Genomic DNA, 14,995 nt, shown 5'->3' on the forward strand with positions numbered 1-14,995 from the left:
TCCCCCAGACTGCATTATTTCCTCTCTCCCTGCAGGCAGCCTGGGAGGATTTGCCAGTTGTTCCTCTGTTAGCTCACCCCTCATCCTTCTAGAGCAGCAAGAGCTCCCCAGAACAAGGCCTGGAAGTAGACACAGAGAGGCACCAATTAATTTGGGGAAAGTTGACAGGTTGTGTACAGTTCCCAGACCATTAAGAAAAACAGATGTCGGAGAGGGGAAACACTGGGAAGCTGAGAAGGATCCTGGGGAAAACCCCGGCCAGGAATGGAGCTCTCTACAAGAGCTGGTGCAAACAACGGACTAGGAAAGCAGCTACCTCTTATGGTGGCCATCACTGCTTTCCTTCAGAACTACCATCTCACCCCTCCATCCGTGGAAGCATTTGCTAGTAGTGTGAGTATCTCAAGGACAAATCCCAGATACTGGTTGTACAAGCTGCTAAAGATACATGGGAAGCAATACACTCCAGTCCAGCCCTACTGCCGTCTTGGTAACAGCTGTTGTCAGCTGTAGATTAAGACATCAGCATCACTTTACCAGCGGTAGAGATCAGCTCTTGGCTCCAAAGGAGCTATTCCACATCTGGAGTGTTTGTGGATTCCTAAAACAATACAACCTCATCAACTTACCTATTCAATGGATAATTTCTGAGAAATAACCCCCTTTTTCCCCCCACATGCCTTTCACGGTTATTATCTGTATTTTAGATGTCTGCAGTAGCTCACGTCTGGTTGTATCAACCAAGTTTTCAGACAGCATTTGTTGCTAGAGGGCTCCCATCAGATGGAGAGGAGGAGTTAATGACAGGGCTATATATCCTGCCTGACACACCAGAAGAGCCAGAGGTCTCCCTGAACTAAGTTGAAAGCTGTGTAGGTGTTCATCTAATTTAAGTCTGGAGAAATGAAAAGTGGTAATGCTTGAAAGAGAGTGGGGATCTTAAATTATTTAGGAAAGTGGTGCATTGGCTCTCAGATGACACTGAAATCCTGCTGCCAAGTTAATGTCCATTAGCCTCCTTCATCGTGACCTTTGAGCAAGGAGCTGAGGGCTGTATTCATGGGACATTTGAGAGTAAGGGACCTTGTCTTCAGCATCCCAACCCAAATTTTCATAACCTTGATTAACAGGATCGCTCAGTATATCTGCTGCAGGATTCTGGCTCACTGGCAGCACTCATATTTTAGAGGCACAAAGTATTTCCCCAAAAACACTTAGAGTTATTGTAAACTTGATGGAAAAAGACTGCAGATGTGTCACTGGTGTTCACCTGGAGCGAGGGAAGAGCTCTGCAACGTCAGCATTGTTTTTTAAGGCTGAATGCTCATTATAACGAGCAAAAAAAAGTTATTTTTTGAAACTATTTGTTCCAGATAAATACAGCCACTATTTTTAAAACAGACATATTAACTCAAAGGAAATAGCAGGACACTAAGTTCCCAGGACTTTATGAAGGGAGGGGATGTATTAATCTAGTCTTCTAGTGTAGTCAGACTTAGTAACGGCAGAGATCTTTGTTAAACTAGTCGTGTCCTTATATCTCAGTGCTTGAGATAACTGATGGCTCCGCTCTACTTTGCAGTGTACTGCTGGGTAGCTGGGTAGTAGTTAGATGGTTTGAAATACATCACCATGTACAGTAGCCACATAGCGAACTACCAGTTTTTGAATCTCGCTGTATTTAGGTTTTTTTTCCCTTGAAGCTGTAGCATCTTAAATATCTCAGCCTCCTTTAAAAAGGCACATCTTGCCCTCATCACAGCAAAGTCCTGAATGGATACACTAATGCACCTCAAAGACTCAGAAGGGAGAACCTCGCATGGTATGGCTGGGCTTAAAACCCAGCATGGACGAGTTTTTGAAGTCGGTGCTGTTTCAGGTGACAGGAAAACCCCTTTTGCAAGGAGCTGCTCCAGAGAAAGGCTGCCATACTGCTTGTGTGGGCACAGCCTCTGTGCCTTTCATTAGTTGTCCACTTGTGTGGCTGGATATGACCGCATTCAGCCAAATACCGACTTTATCCACAAGCCTTTTCCTGCTGCCTGAAATTATTTCCATGTTGGCTGTTTGGCCTGCCTGCAAGCAGCTGTGTCGGGCTTGTAATGAGGCAATTACACACGCATGGCCCTTTTACAGGAAAGGCCGAGGCAGTTTCTCCTTGAATTGATTGGACTCCTTAATGAGGCTTATCTCTTTTCCCTGCTCTCTCAGCCAGACCAGTCGCCCTGTCTGTAGGGAACTGGCCTGGTTAGCAAAACAGATTTTTGCCTCTCCACTTAGCCCTCTCACCATTTCCTCTTCACTGTCTGCAAGCAAATGTTGTCATGTATCTTAAAAACCTAGTGATCAAGATGATCACAATCTCTTCTTACTGTATGTGGCACAGCTTCTTCCCCCCATAGCCTCAGGTCTCACTGGCACTTAACGGCCTTTTATTTCACCTTCCTACCTGTCCTCCCAGCCTCTTGTCTTCTCACTGCAATAGGAGTCACCTTGCCCTTTAGGTATCTTTTGGACCTTTCCTCTTGAATAGTCTGTCTTCTAGCATTAAAGTTCATTTCAGATGTTTTATTGTTACTACTTTGAACATCTTTGAGCTTCTCCTTCCTCTTATATTGTTGACTTAGTGGTCTAGGGAAGCCGCCATCTGACTCTGCTTGCTGAGCCTACGCAGGTTACTGTGCACAGACAATTGTTAGGGTAGAGCCCCGCAGCTGCAGGCAGGAAGGGTAAGCTGAACAAACAGAGGACACATGTGACTGAAATATGAAATCTGTTGCCTCGCTAGCAAAGTGTCTTTAAGACACCCTTACAATCATGCTGGATATTATAAATTTTTAAAAAAATCTTTAGAAACCAGACTGAAACGCCATTAAAAAGAGAGTTCACTTGGAGGGGATCTGTCCTTCCAGGATGCTGCACTTCCTTAGGACTTCCTTAGGAAGAGTTTTGTGGCAACAGGTCATCTCAGTTAATATGTGCCCAAAGTACCCTGTAGCACACAAAATCCAGATGGCTACTGCTCACGGATACAGAGGTGAAGTGCAGATACCTGGTGTGGGTGCACATTCATGCAGAGCTGTGACTGGGCCGATGATCCCTTTGGTGTGAGCACAGCACCAAGCAAGTGCATCCAGTCTGATGCCATCATGAGAAGTTGTGCAACACTCTGTGACTGTGGGGCTCAGACCTCTTACTATAGGTTTCCTTGGGCTGCTCTGCATCACAGTGTAGCTATCCTCAGACACGTGTTGTGGAGAACCAGTGTGCCACAGAGGACCAAGTGTCAAGGCGGAGCTTATGAAGCCCTGGACTAAAAGTCTGTCCTGGATTTTAAGTAGCTGAGGGCAAGTTATTGTGTCCTAGGTCAACTACAGGACTAATGCAGAAATGAAACACTGCAATCCACATCTTCAGCCTGGAAAACCCCATTGCAACCATCGCCTGACTCTGCTGGTTCACTAGGCATCCGCCTGCTTGACATTAAAATTCAACCAGTGCCCAGAATGCTGCCTCTGCACAAAACTGGGGTTGCCCCGTCTGACCTGTCCATGAGTGGTCTGCTGCCCAGACCAAGCCAGCATTAGAAATTAGGCATTTCCCTGTTATGTTCCCCCTGCTCACATCCTCATCTCTCCTCTCCACTCCTCTCCCCGGGACAGTACTTTGAGCACGGTGAACACAAGCAAACAGGACCAGGCATCTCATAAAAAGCACTTCTCGCAGAAAAGGAAACAGTGACACCCATGTGTTGCTGGAGGTTTCTGCAATCACCTCAAAGACTCCCAAAACACCATACATACACACAAAATAACTGATTTACATTTTAAATGGTCTGCCACCCTGAGCAGCAAGTCGTGGCTGAACAGCCAGACCCCTTATGCTGCACAGGGCACAGCAGAGCCAAGAGCTGCTCATGTCTCCATAGGGGACGGGCTGAGGTTACATACGTGCTGCCCCTGCACAGGCATGCTGCCTGGCAGAGACCAGGTGCTGCAGTTTGCTGCCTCTTTTGGTAATGATGGCACTTGATCAAACCATTCTTAGCAGCCTTTGGCAGACACAATAAGACACTTGCTCAGGAAGTGGATGGTCTGGGCTCCGTTGTGTTCTCGGGGGACATGGGCTTCAAACTCTTTGGTCTGTCTAGCAAGACATGATTTTTAATCCTGTGCTTAGGACAAGGCTAGGGCGAGCACTTGCCAGCCTTCCTGTTAAAGCCATGCCAACACGTGGCAAAGAATCCAAGGTTCCCTGGGGCAAAGAGGAGCTCACGCAGCTGCCTGGTGATCTGAGTACTCTCCTGACAGATAAAACCCTGGCTTCCCTCAGGACCAGTTTTGTGGGGTATGCAGCAGTGCCTACATAGGCATTAAAATGCACAAGCCCATCCATTACCCTCTCAGCAGAGGCTCCTAACTGTGAAGGTTTGAGGTAATGCTGCTGTAATGAATTGACCACTGCAGTGTTGGGAACATGAACACACCAGGCAGTGGCCAAATATTGTCATTACTACAAGGGAGACCCAAGATCTCACTTGTATCTTTCACAGTGATATTTGCTGGTTTTTCTAATCTCACTAGGCAGTGCTTAGCAAGCACAGGCCAGGCACTCCTGAGCACTACATACCATGGCACAAAGAAAAGAACAACTTGCCATAAATCCAGCTTCAAAAATTTATACCACCAGCCAAAGATTAGTGTGAGGTGGCTGGAATACCCTTCCTATATAAGGGCCTTTCCAGCCCAGAGTGTTGATGTTAGGACATGTTATTAACAAACTCTACTGAGGCAAACAGAAGACTGCTTTCTCTACTTTGGGTCCAGGTGGCTGTGAGGAAAGCAGCAGCAGTCCCACCTCATCAAGTTAAACTGAGACTTCATGCAGTTACTCTGCTGAGAAGAGATGCTTTTTGGAAGATATGGAGAAAGCTGTCATTGGTACTGACCATCCATCATGAATAACAATGCTACATAACACTAGCGTTGCGCCCACTCTAGTAGCAGAAATGCATTGACAGCAAAGGGAGGGTCTTCTCAGAGAGGAGGTTAAAATGACAGTTTTCTCATTTTATTTTCTTTGTACTCAGTCTCTGAAACAGAAGTAGATAGTGTATTCACCATTTCTAATTTCCTGATGTCTACAGATGTTTCCTATAATTCTGTTGTGAAAGACGCAGCTCCTCGCCTGCATGTCTGGCACTGGCTGCTATCTGTTGCCTGTCTCCTCCTGCCCGGCACCAGCCGGCTTTACTGACAGAGGCAGCCACGGCATCACTGGTGACAGTGGAGATGCACCTGCACTTGTAATGCTTTTGAACCACACCACCTACCTCTGGCAACCATGCAGAATTCCCTGTTGCCCAGCATGATTAGCGTGTTCTTTTCCTCATGATGACCATTTACCTTGACGTTCAGGAGCCCTAGGCAGTCCCGAGGTTACCTGGAGGGAAGTACCAGAGGAGGACCCTGAGCAAGCTTCTGATCCTAACAGGCAGCAATGCTTTCTTGAGAAAAGCCCCACTCCAACCACTGTGCTAACTATCCAGGCCCTTTTACACATTGGCATGGGTAGCTCAAACCACCAAAAAAAAGGAAAACCACCAGGAGTTTCCCCGCTACTTCTAGCAGGCAAGGTGGGGAGTACACGAACCATTTATTTACAGTACAGCGGACAAATTCAACACAGTGCCCCTTCCTTTGAAAAGCATTTGCTTCTTTACTAGTTTCTGGCTAGATGGTATCTCCCACCTCCACCAAGTACCTGAATCTTGCTTCTGTGAGCCTTTAAATTTGGCAGGTCTGAGTCTCTCTAGTTTTGAAATTACTGCACTGTATTTGGCAGCTGCTTACTGTCTTCTGGATGAAAGCTGGTCATCATTGCTGAACTAGAATATCCTCACATTACCCTTTGGGCACTGCTTGACCCCGAGTGCCAAGGCAGCAGCAGTTCACAAGGGAACTTTCAGAAGGAGAAAGTCAAGACCAGACCACTGCAAGTCTTGAGAAAAATGTTGCCCTAAAGCAAACTCTTTCCAAACACAGGGAAATGTTACATATTTTTACATATTTTATGTAAAGTAGGATTTTCCTGCCCTTTCTGCTAAAAGCAAACAAACATGCAACCCTCCTTTGAAGTCTGCATTCCTCATACTATTCTGCCCTGTGGTACAGCCAGAGCTCCTTCCTGTTCATCACCCTCATCATAGCTATGCAATAGCCTTGGAGTTGAGTTCAGACACACATTCATCCTATGTTCATTCATCTGTGGTGGGATAAGTGTTGACCTGGGTACCACGCTGAGGAGGGATGTTGTACTTCGCAGAGTTGCTTTTGTGGGTAACTTATTCGCAGGCTTCAAGAGACAGGCCGGCAGTGATTTACACTCAGGCAAGAAGCTTGCTCTCCACTGAAAACATAACAAGAACAAAGAGTTTAAAAGGACACCTGACATCTGTGTTTCTGCAACCTGCATTTCAGTAGTTCTAGTCAAATCTTTGTTAGGGCTGCTGAGAGAGCTCCTGTTTCCGTTAAGACTAGAACTGAAGAAGGCTGCTAGATGTCACTGGACTCTAACAACACCGACTGCCTTGAAGGTAGCATGTGTAATCAGGAGTCCTTACCTCCACCTGCCTGTCTCCAAAACTTCCATGACTAGTATTTTTTCACTTTTTTTTTTTTTGACATTTCTTAATTAGTGAGTACTCCCTTGTCTGAAGGAAACCAGAATCTACAACCACATAGAGATACATACAAAGAGATGTGTGCCTGAGCCAGAGGAGTCTTAAGCCCGTCTTTGGGGCCCAGGAGCTCAAACCTAACCTGAGGTCCCATTGTTTTCACAGTGTGTTCAGAAATCTGGAGCCCAAACTCCAGCATTCACAATATATTCCCACAGGCTGCAGATTGCTTTCCCTGGAGCTGCAAGACTGAAGATTGAATCTGTTGCACACGATGTCAACCAGACATGGAGGCCACTCCGCACTGGCTGAGGCTTGACCTTAACATAGAAAAATCTTTATCTTGGAAGTGCAACAGTTCTGCACAGTTGTGCGTGATCTCACCTGAGACAGCCAGGGGCTTACCACTAATTCCTTTTGCTGAAAGTCAAACTAGAAACCTGTTTGCACAACCTTTAAAATGCTAGTCCCAGTAAACAACAGCCAAGGGTTTTGCAGAGCATGCTGGGATCAGCATTATACACCTCAGCACACCCTTATATTCTTTCACACCCAGATGGTGTGTCCTGATATCAGCCCCAGAATTCTCTTTGAATCTTTCAAATCTAAATCTTACTTTCTTTGCTCAGCTTTCTGTTATGTTTCATTCCTGCATCCTGGCAGTGGGGGGACCCATGATAGTTTGAGGCCAGTTATTCCTCTTTGCCCAGACATCTGATGGCAGCTTGGAGGAAAAGGATGAGGACCCTGTGCACACTGCCGTTCTTAAAGCTCACAAAATTCTCACCTGGGATGTGAAATGGAGGTGTTCAGCTTCTGGTAAAGATTGATCAAAGAAAAAAACAGAAAGAGAGAAGTAGAAAAATATTACTTCTTCTCCAGCTTTTAAAATACACCTGAAAGATCTGCAAGGTATTCTGGTCCTGTCCTCTCCAGCGAATGTAACTGCGATAAAGCTCTGATACTCAAAGTTAATGGAGCTGCCCTAGCCCCACCAGAGGAAGGTGCAGAAGTGTCTTGCACGGTAGGTTTTGCTCTGGTGGAGCACAGCACAGCCATTATCACTCCTGTTCTATAGTGAATTGTAGGAAATGCAGGTAGGAGCCTTGGCCTTGCATCCCAGGGGGCTACTGGCTACGCTGACACAATGATGGACAGGACTGTCTATAGGGTATCACAAAGCCACAGCTGCAGCCACTTCTAGCTGGGGCTTCTGCCAATAATTAAAATTTACCACAACCAGACAAGGCGCAGCTTCATTGCCAGATAAGACGCCAAGTGAATAAATAAACCACATAAATCCCTCCTGAAATAGTGAGCTGGAAGGTCTCCAGTGAGAATGATTTGTGAAGAAGGGTAAAGAGAGAGATGGGAAGAAGGATGCTTTGCTGGGAAGGAGAGGGGTCACTGTAGCAAGGCGAGGTTTGTTTATTCAGGGCTTACATCTCGGGATGCATTGCTTCTTGAGCCAGGGGCCAAGCATGCTGCTGAGCTCCATTCGGAACAAGCATCGTGAGATTTCCTTCTAGGGATGTAAAAAAGGGGCCAAGGCAAGTGTGAGCCCACCCACTTCCTGGGCAATCTGTGCTCAGCCTGTGCTGATGCTTTCATGGATCACGAGGAGAATGAGCAGGCCCAGATTGTGGGGAGCAGCCTCCCCTGATTTTCGCTGCCCAGTTCCTCATGCTGTGATTCAGGTATTTTCCCACCCTCTTGCCTTTCAGTTTGCTCCCTTGGGGGAGTTTGTTTTAAACCTACCCTGCTAACTTACCTCTCCCTCCCCAGTTGGAGCAATGTTCCCCTTTCAATATGATCCTGATGCCACTGATGTACTCACATGGACACAGATAAATTAATAAGTTCAGGTTACGTTGGCAGGAGGGTGCAAACCGGGATCCATCTAAATGCCACATGCAGAGAGATGGCTTTGAATGAAACTACAAACAACGTATTAGAGAGATTTTTCCACCGGTAACTTGGGTCCAATCCTAATTAAAAACTATTACTGACCTTTTTTTAGTTAATTTAAAGAGGAGTTTCTTATGAGCTACCCACCTAATCTTATCTGCACTTATAAAATGCAAGAGCCAAAGTAACTGGTGTCTGTAAGAGGTTGAAAATGAAAACTCAATTACCTATTTCCTGCCATTGAACAAGACAAAAAGAGTGGTAGATTTGCCCAGGTGAACCTAAACTTGCCCGTTCTAAGCTATTCTCTGCTTTAAGGCTAAGACCCACACTCAGGGACCCATTCCAGTTTTCTTTAGATTATATTTCTTGAACAATAAATGTAGAAAAGGATAGTTTGGGAGATTGGCCTCTTTGGACACTTGCCTTTAGAACAGGTCCTAAAGATAGTCCTAACTAAGGAAAAGATTTTATTACTTCAGTTCATGCAGACATATTACTACTATGTTTTGCATCATTATTAAGTATTATTGTGGCCTTTAAAAAGGTAGGACTGGTCTGAAATGCAGGTGTGTTTTGTAAGTAATGAGCCACATTCATGATGTGTTCTCCAGAGCATAAATTCATTTCCTCTCCAGATAGCCAGGAACTGAACCTTAGATGATGTACCATGTGAATATTCAGCGACCTTTTGCCTCCAGCTGGCCTCAGCAGTTGAACAGAAGATGGGGCAAGGAGAAGGGATTCCCTCTTGACTATGGATATGGTCACCCCAAATCAGTGGGGCAGTATGAGAGGAGCTAGTACTGTCATCACTTCTCCCTTGCTTGACCTGCAAGCAAGTAGGACACCTCCAGTTCATCAAACCCTGTCTCTGCAGGAGACTCTTTTCAGGAGAGAGGCTACAGCACCTCACCATAGGGACAGGGGACATTGACTGCCCTCCAGCCCCCAGAGAGCCCTGCAAGGAGGCACATTCCCCACTACAGCTTAACATGTCATTCCCAAAATGCTGCTTTCTGTGTCAGAAACAGACACTTGAGAAGGTTGAGGACAGCTCTTTTCAGCCAAGCTGATTGCAAACGAGTTTGGTTACGCTGAAAAAAGGCACCTCTGTCAGATTAAGGCTGTACTGCTCCCTGTGCAAGCTGAGAGAGTTACCCCACTGTATGTGGTATAAGCTTTCCCATGCAGAGAAGGACTATCTGGCTCCTCAAATTCTGCAGCTACCTTACTGAAAAACACGAAGGGTAGGTGTCGCATCTGGGAAGGCTTTGCACAGAGAGCATTTCATTCACCTTCAGAGGGCTGAGCCAGGCTGAGAAGAGGGGATCTGCAAGAGGGTCTGTTCCCTCCTGAAATCAAGTGCCCTGGTGAGGGCTGATATTTTAATTTCAAAGTAAACCACAGCACTACTTCCCAGAGTTTCTTGCTGGCCTCCAGGCAGAGTATGATGATGGCTTTTTTTGACTTAAGTAGTTCTCTCCCCACAGATAGGTTCCCCATCCCTTCCTTAGCTGAGCAGGTCCTACAGGTGTAGAGCTTTGCCTCCACCATGCAGCAAGGAAAACCCACTCCCCAGCCACCCGTGCAGCTGTTGCTGTTTGAAGTGGGGCTTCTGGACACCTCTGACACAGTATTCGTGGGGCTTTTGTGGACACTTAACCAAAACTTCTGAATCACTCAGCTGCCATTAATGTGCTCCCAATGATGGCTCGCAGGCGCTCCCTGGGTTCACAGCCTGCTTTCAGCTGGGTCTCAGGTGGGAGGCAACAGATTGCAAGGTGAAATACCAGTGCCACAGACCAGAACAGCCTTTGCCAGAAGGCATGCAAAATATGATTTTTCTCTCCTATCAGCCCTCTGAACGGGAGGACACATAAGGATGTAATTTCCTCAGCCTCTGGCTGGAGCAGTTAAAGGGAAGTCCTCACCCCTGTGCTGCAGTCTGCTCCTGCCACCCTTCCACCCCCTCCCGCCACAGCAGTGCAAGCGCTTGTCAGGCTGTGCTGTGAACCCAATTGCTGAAATGATCTGGGTTAAAAATAACCCTGTAAAGAGTTAAGGGATGTATTTTTAGCCCAGATCATTTCAGTGATCTAGTTTACAGCCCAGGCCCACAAACTCACACTGGTGCAAGGGAGGGAGGAAGGGGAGAAGGAAAGGTCAAGGGAGAATGAACAGTTGGAAACATAAGCTGTCCTTCTGCCAAAACCAGGACCTTATAAAACTGCACCCCGAAAGCACTGACCCTCTCTTGTTTTCATCTAGCATACTGACAACTGCCTTCTTGTGGCACAGTGCTGAGAGCTGGGTGCTGAGGGTCACTATTTCTGGATCCTGTTTGTGTAATCAGGACACTAGCCCTGAGCCTCAGATGCCTTATTGTGTCTGCCTCTGAAACACTATATTTTTCATTATTTTTCCTGTATTTGCTCTTGCTGAGGTAGATTATACGTGCAGCAACAAAAAACCCCGTGAGAGTCACAGGGGAGATTTGCAGAGCTTGTGCGAGCGCAGGGTATGGGAAGGTGGCCTGCATGATGGACTGGTGTGAGAATGGGCTGCAGGGAAGCGTTCCTGCAAAGCTCTTTAGAAGGAAGAGAGGGATGTGGAGGTCAGGGATCGGCCTCAAAACCACGTCTAGATGCAGCTGCCTGAGAACGGGGGTGGAAAGTGCACAGGACTAGTACCAAAAATTGTGTAACTGCCACCGATTTCAGAGCTGCTGAATACTCCAGCCTTACAAGGTGCTGTGAAGTGCTTGCACCTCAGATAAAAGGTGTTCTGTCTAGCCAAAATATCCTACCTGCAAAAGCAGACAAGTCAGAGGATTCATAGGGGAGGGACGGAGAGTAGGGCAGTACAAATCTCTGTGGTTATTCAGCTGGTATTTAAGTGCTACTTAAGCCAAAACACTCCACTGTATGGCAGCTAATTGACCTTTGCTCTTTTCATCAGCCAAACCAGGTGCACAAATCCAAACATGAACTTCTCCTTCAGTATCTGCTTCTGACCCCCACTGGTACCCTTTCAGACTAGCATTCCCAGTAGCATATTACGGACAGTGAAAAAACTGGTGGGATACCAATCCCATGAGATGGAGTCATGATAACTTTCAGTTGCAAGGGAGTGGGTCATGACCAAAACTGCTAGCTGAGGGCTGTTGGACCCAGTTTTGCACCAGTCCCAGCGGGACATTCAAATTCATCCCCAAAGCCACCTCTGGCTTCCCAGTTTTCTGCATGACTCTACAATTTTTATTTCATAAGCAACTTGTTGTCTGCAGTGACGGTCCCCACCTGTAGCTTAAATCCATGATCATTAAGAAAAACTCTTTGTGAGTACCCAAACAGGATGCACAGAGAAACCCTTCAATCTCTTCACCTCTTTTCTGTGGGCCTTTGGTATACACCTTCTCTCACCTGGTGCCCACAGTAGGTCTACAGGCTCTAGCAGGAGAATTGCCAAACATCACCGACCCAGGTAATGGCGCTGCTGTCTTGAGGGGCCCCCTCTGTGAGACATTGTAACTCCCACAGCAGGCAGCCTCACTAGCCCTTGCATCTTCTGGCACATTAAATCACCAGTGAAGTTGGGATTGTTCTTCTCCAGTGCTGCCAAAGGGACCATGTTCAGTTTTAAAAACAGATGAAGAAAGATGGGGTTGAAAACCATTTTCAAATTTACTCAATTTTATAGATTTATTTGGAAGAAGAAAGTGAAACCCCTTACAGAGAACTTGCTAGTTGCACTTCCTCTTTTGCAGACAGTGCCATGCTTACATTGATGGTATAATTCAATTCCTGTTTTGCTGCTCTGTCTGACATTTTTCAGAATATACAATGCTTAGACACTTATTTTTATGGAACAGTAAAAGTCCTCAGAGTAGCAGCCACGAAATTACTGATGGAGTAAGTCTTTTACCTTAGCGTGTTGTTTTTAGCCCATACAAGCTGACCACACTTCTCTTCTGAAAAGAAAAAGAATCAGCAGTTGGCTGCAAATAGTGCAAAATTAACAGCTTTTTTTTTGCCAAAAAAAAGAGCAGAGCTGCTCCTCTTCATCATTCATAAAAGTGGTGGGATATGTCACCAAGACAGGAAAATGAATAGGAATGGAAGAGGTTGGATTAATATCATGGGGCAGGAGACAGCACTGAGCCCTTGGGTGAGAGGAGCAGGTGCATGTCTTAGCCATGGAAGAGGCTATGGGCTGGTGCATGCTCTGGGGTGAGGGTGAGAAAGTGAGGCTTCCCACCTTCCTCCCAGTGGGAGGGAGACTGCCAAACCAGCCCCTGGAAGCCAGGGGGACGACGTGCTTCTTGCAGTGCAAGGAAGGGAACCTTTTGCATCTGAGTGCCCAGGTAAGGAGCTTTCCCTTGACTAGAAGACATGGAGCCTGGCACACCAGCTTGAGGAAAAAAAAAGAAGCCATAGAAAAAGCTGGATAGAGGATGGCAGTGTAATTGCCAGAAAGGATCTGAGAAAGGACTTTTCCTGTTGCAAAACGCGAAGTGTAATCGGAGAGTCTGCAGCTGGCAGTTTCGGGAGGACACAACCCATGGGCTACTTGTGCTAATCTTAGAATGGCATGTTCACTGCTTCCTGGGCCCTGGCCGGCGAGCTTCATGCCAGCGAGAGCCATGTTGCAATCAATGCCTGCTACCAGCAAAACAAGAAACGCATGGAATCATTCCAGCCTCACAGCTTTGATCAAATGCGAAGAAAGGGAGCTGTGTTTTCAGACTGTAACTCAAAAAAATTAAAAAAAAAGGGGGAAAGAAAAAACCACAATCACCCCAAAACAAGAGGTCAAAGAGGCCAAGAGGAAGTCCACTGTCTTTTCTGGGTAAAGGCAAAGGGCTGTGAAAGAAGCTTTTGCAGAAAAAGGGACTATGAGGGAGGCAACCCTTCCACCACAGGCACTGAGCACCCACAGCTCCTCAGCATCCACTGATTCCTCAGTTCAGGTGTCTGTTCTGCCATGCCCTGTTATCCTGGGAGCTGGTATGCTGAGCCAAGCCTCCCAGTCCATCCTGCCTTCCCCAGGTTCATTCTTTTCTCCCTCCTCTTTCCCGCCTGCCCTCCCTTCACGGCAGGGAGCCAGCCTGCAGCTGGGAACCGCTGCCCCTGCCCACTTAGCCCAGCCATCATTTTTCATGTGCAGCAGGTTGCCCCACTGATCTGCTTACCTCACTGTTTCTTCTGTTTCCCTATCTGCCACTTCCCCTGCCTGTAATTACCCTAATGAAGGCTGAAAAGATGGGGGGACAGTGCTAGACATTCACTGAGAGGAGAGAGGAGGCAGCTTGATATGGCTTTTGTGGCTGGATGCAGGAAAGCTGGTCCAAAGTGTACGGGAAGTTTACCGGGGGAGATGTAGTCAGGATCCTGGAAAGAGAAAATGGCAGACATCTACTGGGGCTTGTGGGCCTGTGAGAAAGAAGACAGCACTTATTGGGAGCATTTATTTACAGCTGTCTGAGAAAGGGAAAGACCCTTTTCTACAATGCAAACAGTCCTTAGCCATGCTGCTCTCTACCAGGTATTTCAGTCTAGGAAGTGCTCCAAGCTGCAGATGATGAGATGATCCTTAATGTAACCTCCCTGATTTGCTATTAATCTAGAAACTAGGATCCTAAAGATATTCCTTCTCTAATATGATTTCAACTTTCTACAGCTCTTTCTCCAGCCCCTGAAGTGTGATGTCCCAAAGGAAATGGTCCAAACGTGGGCCAGATTGGTGTTTCGAGGGCCTTTCACCTCCAGCAAAGCTGAAGGAGTGGTTGTGTTGATGAGACAGCAGGTCCCTCCCAGGCAGAGCTGCCTAAAGGGAGAAGGAAGGGCTCTGCTGGAGACTTTGGAGAAAGAGAAATGTATTCCTTTAGCAATGGCCTTTGGGGAAACTTCCTGAGTGAGAAGAGTATTGAGGCACAGGGGTGAGAAGTGTGGTGCTGGTGTTCGCGGTGGCGGTACAGGGAGTGGAGGTGTGAGGTTCCTTGCTGATGGTTTGTAGCCTGTTTTGCTGTTTTGAGGTCTCTGCCTCTAATAAAACAAGGGTTGTTGGTTAGTTTTTCTCAGTTCCTCTGGTTCAGTTTTCCCTGGCATCAGATACTAGAGATGAAGAACAAAGGTTTCCTTTCATCAACTTTGATTTCAAGTCTTTCTACTTATATTGCTTGATACACACATAGCAAAGGAAACAAGGCAAATGTGGGATGACACCAGGGCTGTGTGCTGTGTGAAGAGCCACATCATCCAGTCACCAACAAGCCTCCCTCTTCTCAGCCTGTTGTCAACCCAGGAGAGGGGAAGCTTCTCTCAGCCCTGGTATTTCCTCCCTTCCCCCCATCTGCCCGAGTATTTAACTGCCAAAAAAGCAGAACAGCACAGGGACACCCCCAAG

General features: G+C 46.8%; 1 protein-coding gene across 1 annotated transcript in view; it reads left to right on the forward strand.

Moving 5' to 3' along the window:
* RCSD1 (RCSD domain containing 1) overlaps window positions 1–14,995 on the forward strand; it is a 34,537-nt gene that overhangs the window by 9,061 nt on the left and 10,481 nt on the right. The window lies entirely within an intron of this gene.

Source organism: Phalacrocorax aristotelis, chromosome 1 (assembly GCF_949628215.1).
Source record: "Phalacrocorax aristotelis chromosome 1, bGulAri2.1, whole genome shotgun sequence".
Taxonomy (NCBI): domain Eukaryota; kingdom Metazoa; phylum Chordata; class Aves; order Suliformes; family Phalacrocoracidae; genus Phalacrocorax; species Phalacrocorax aristotelis.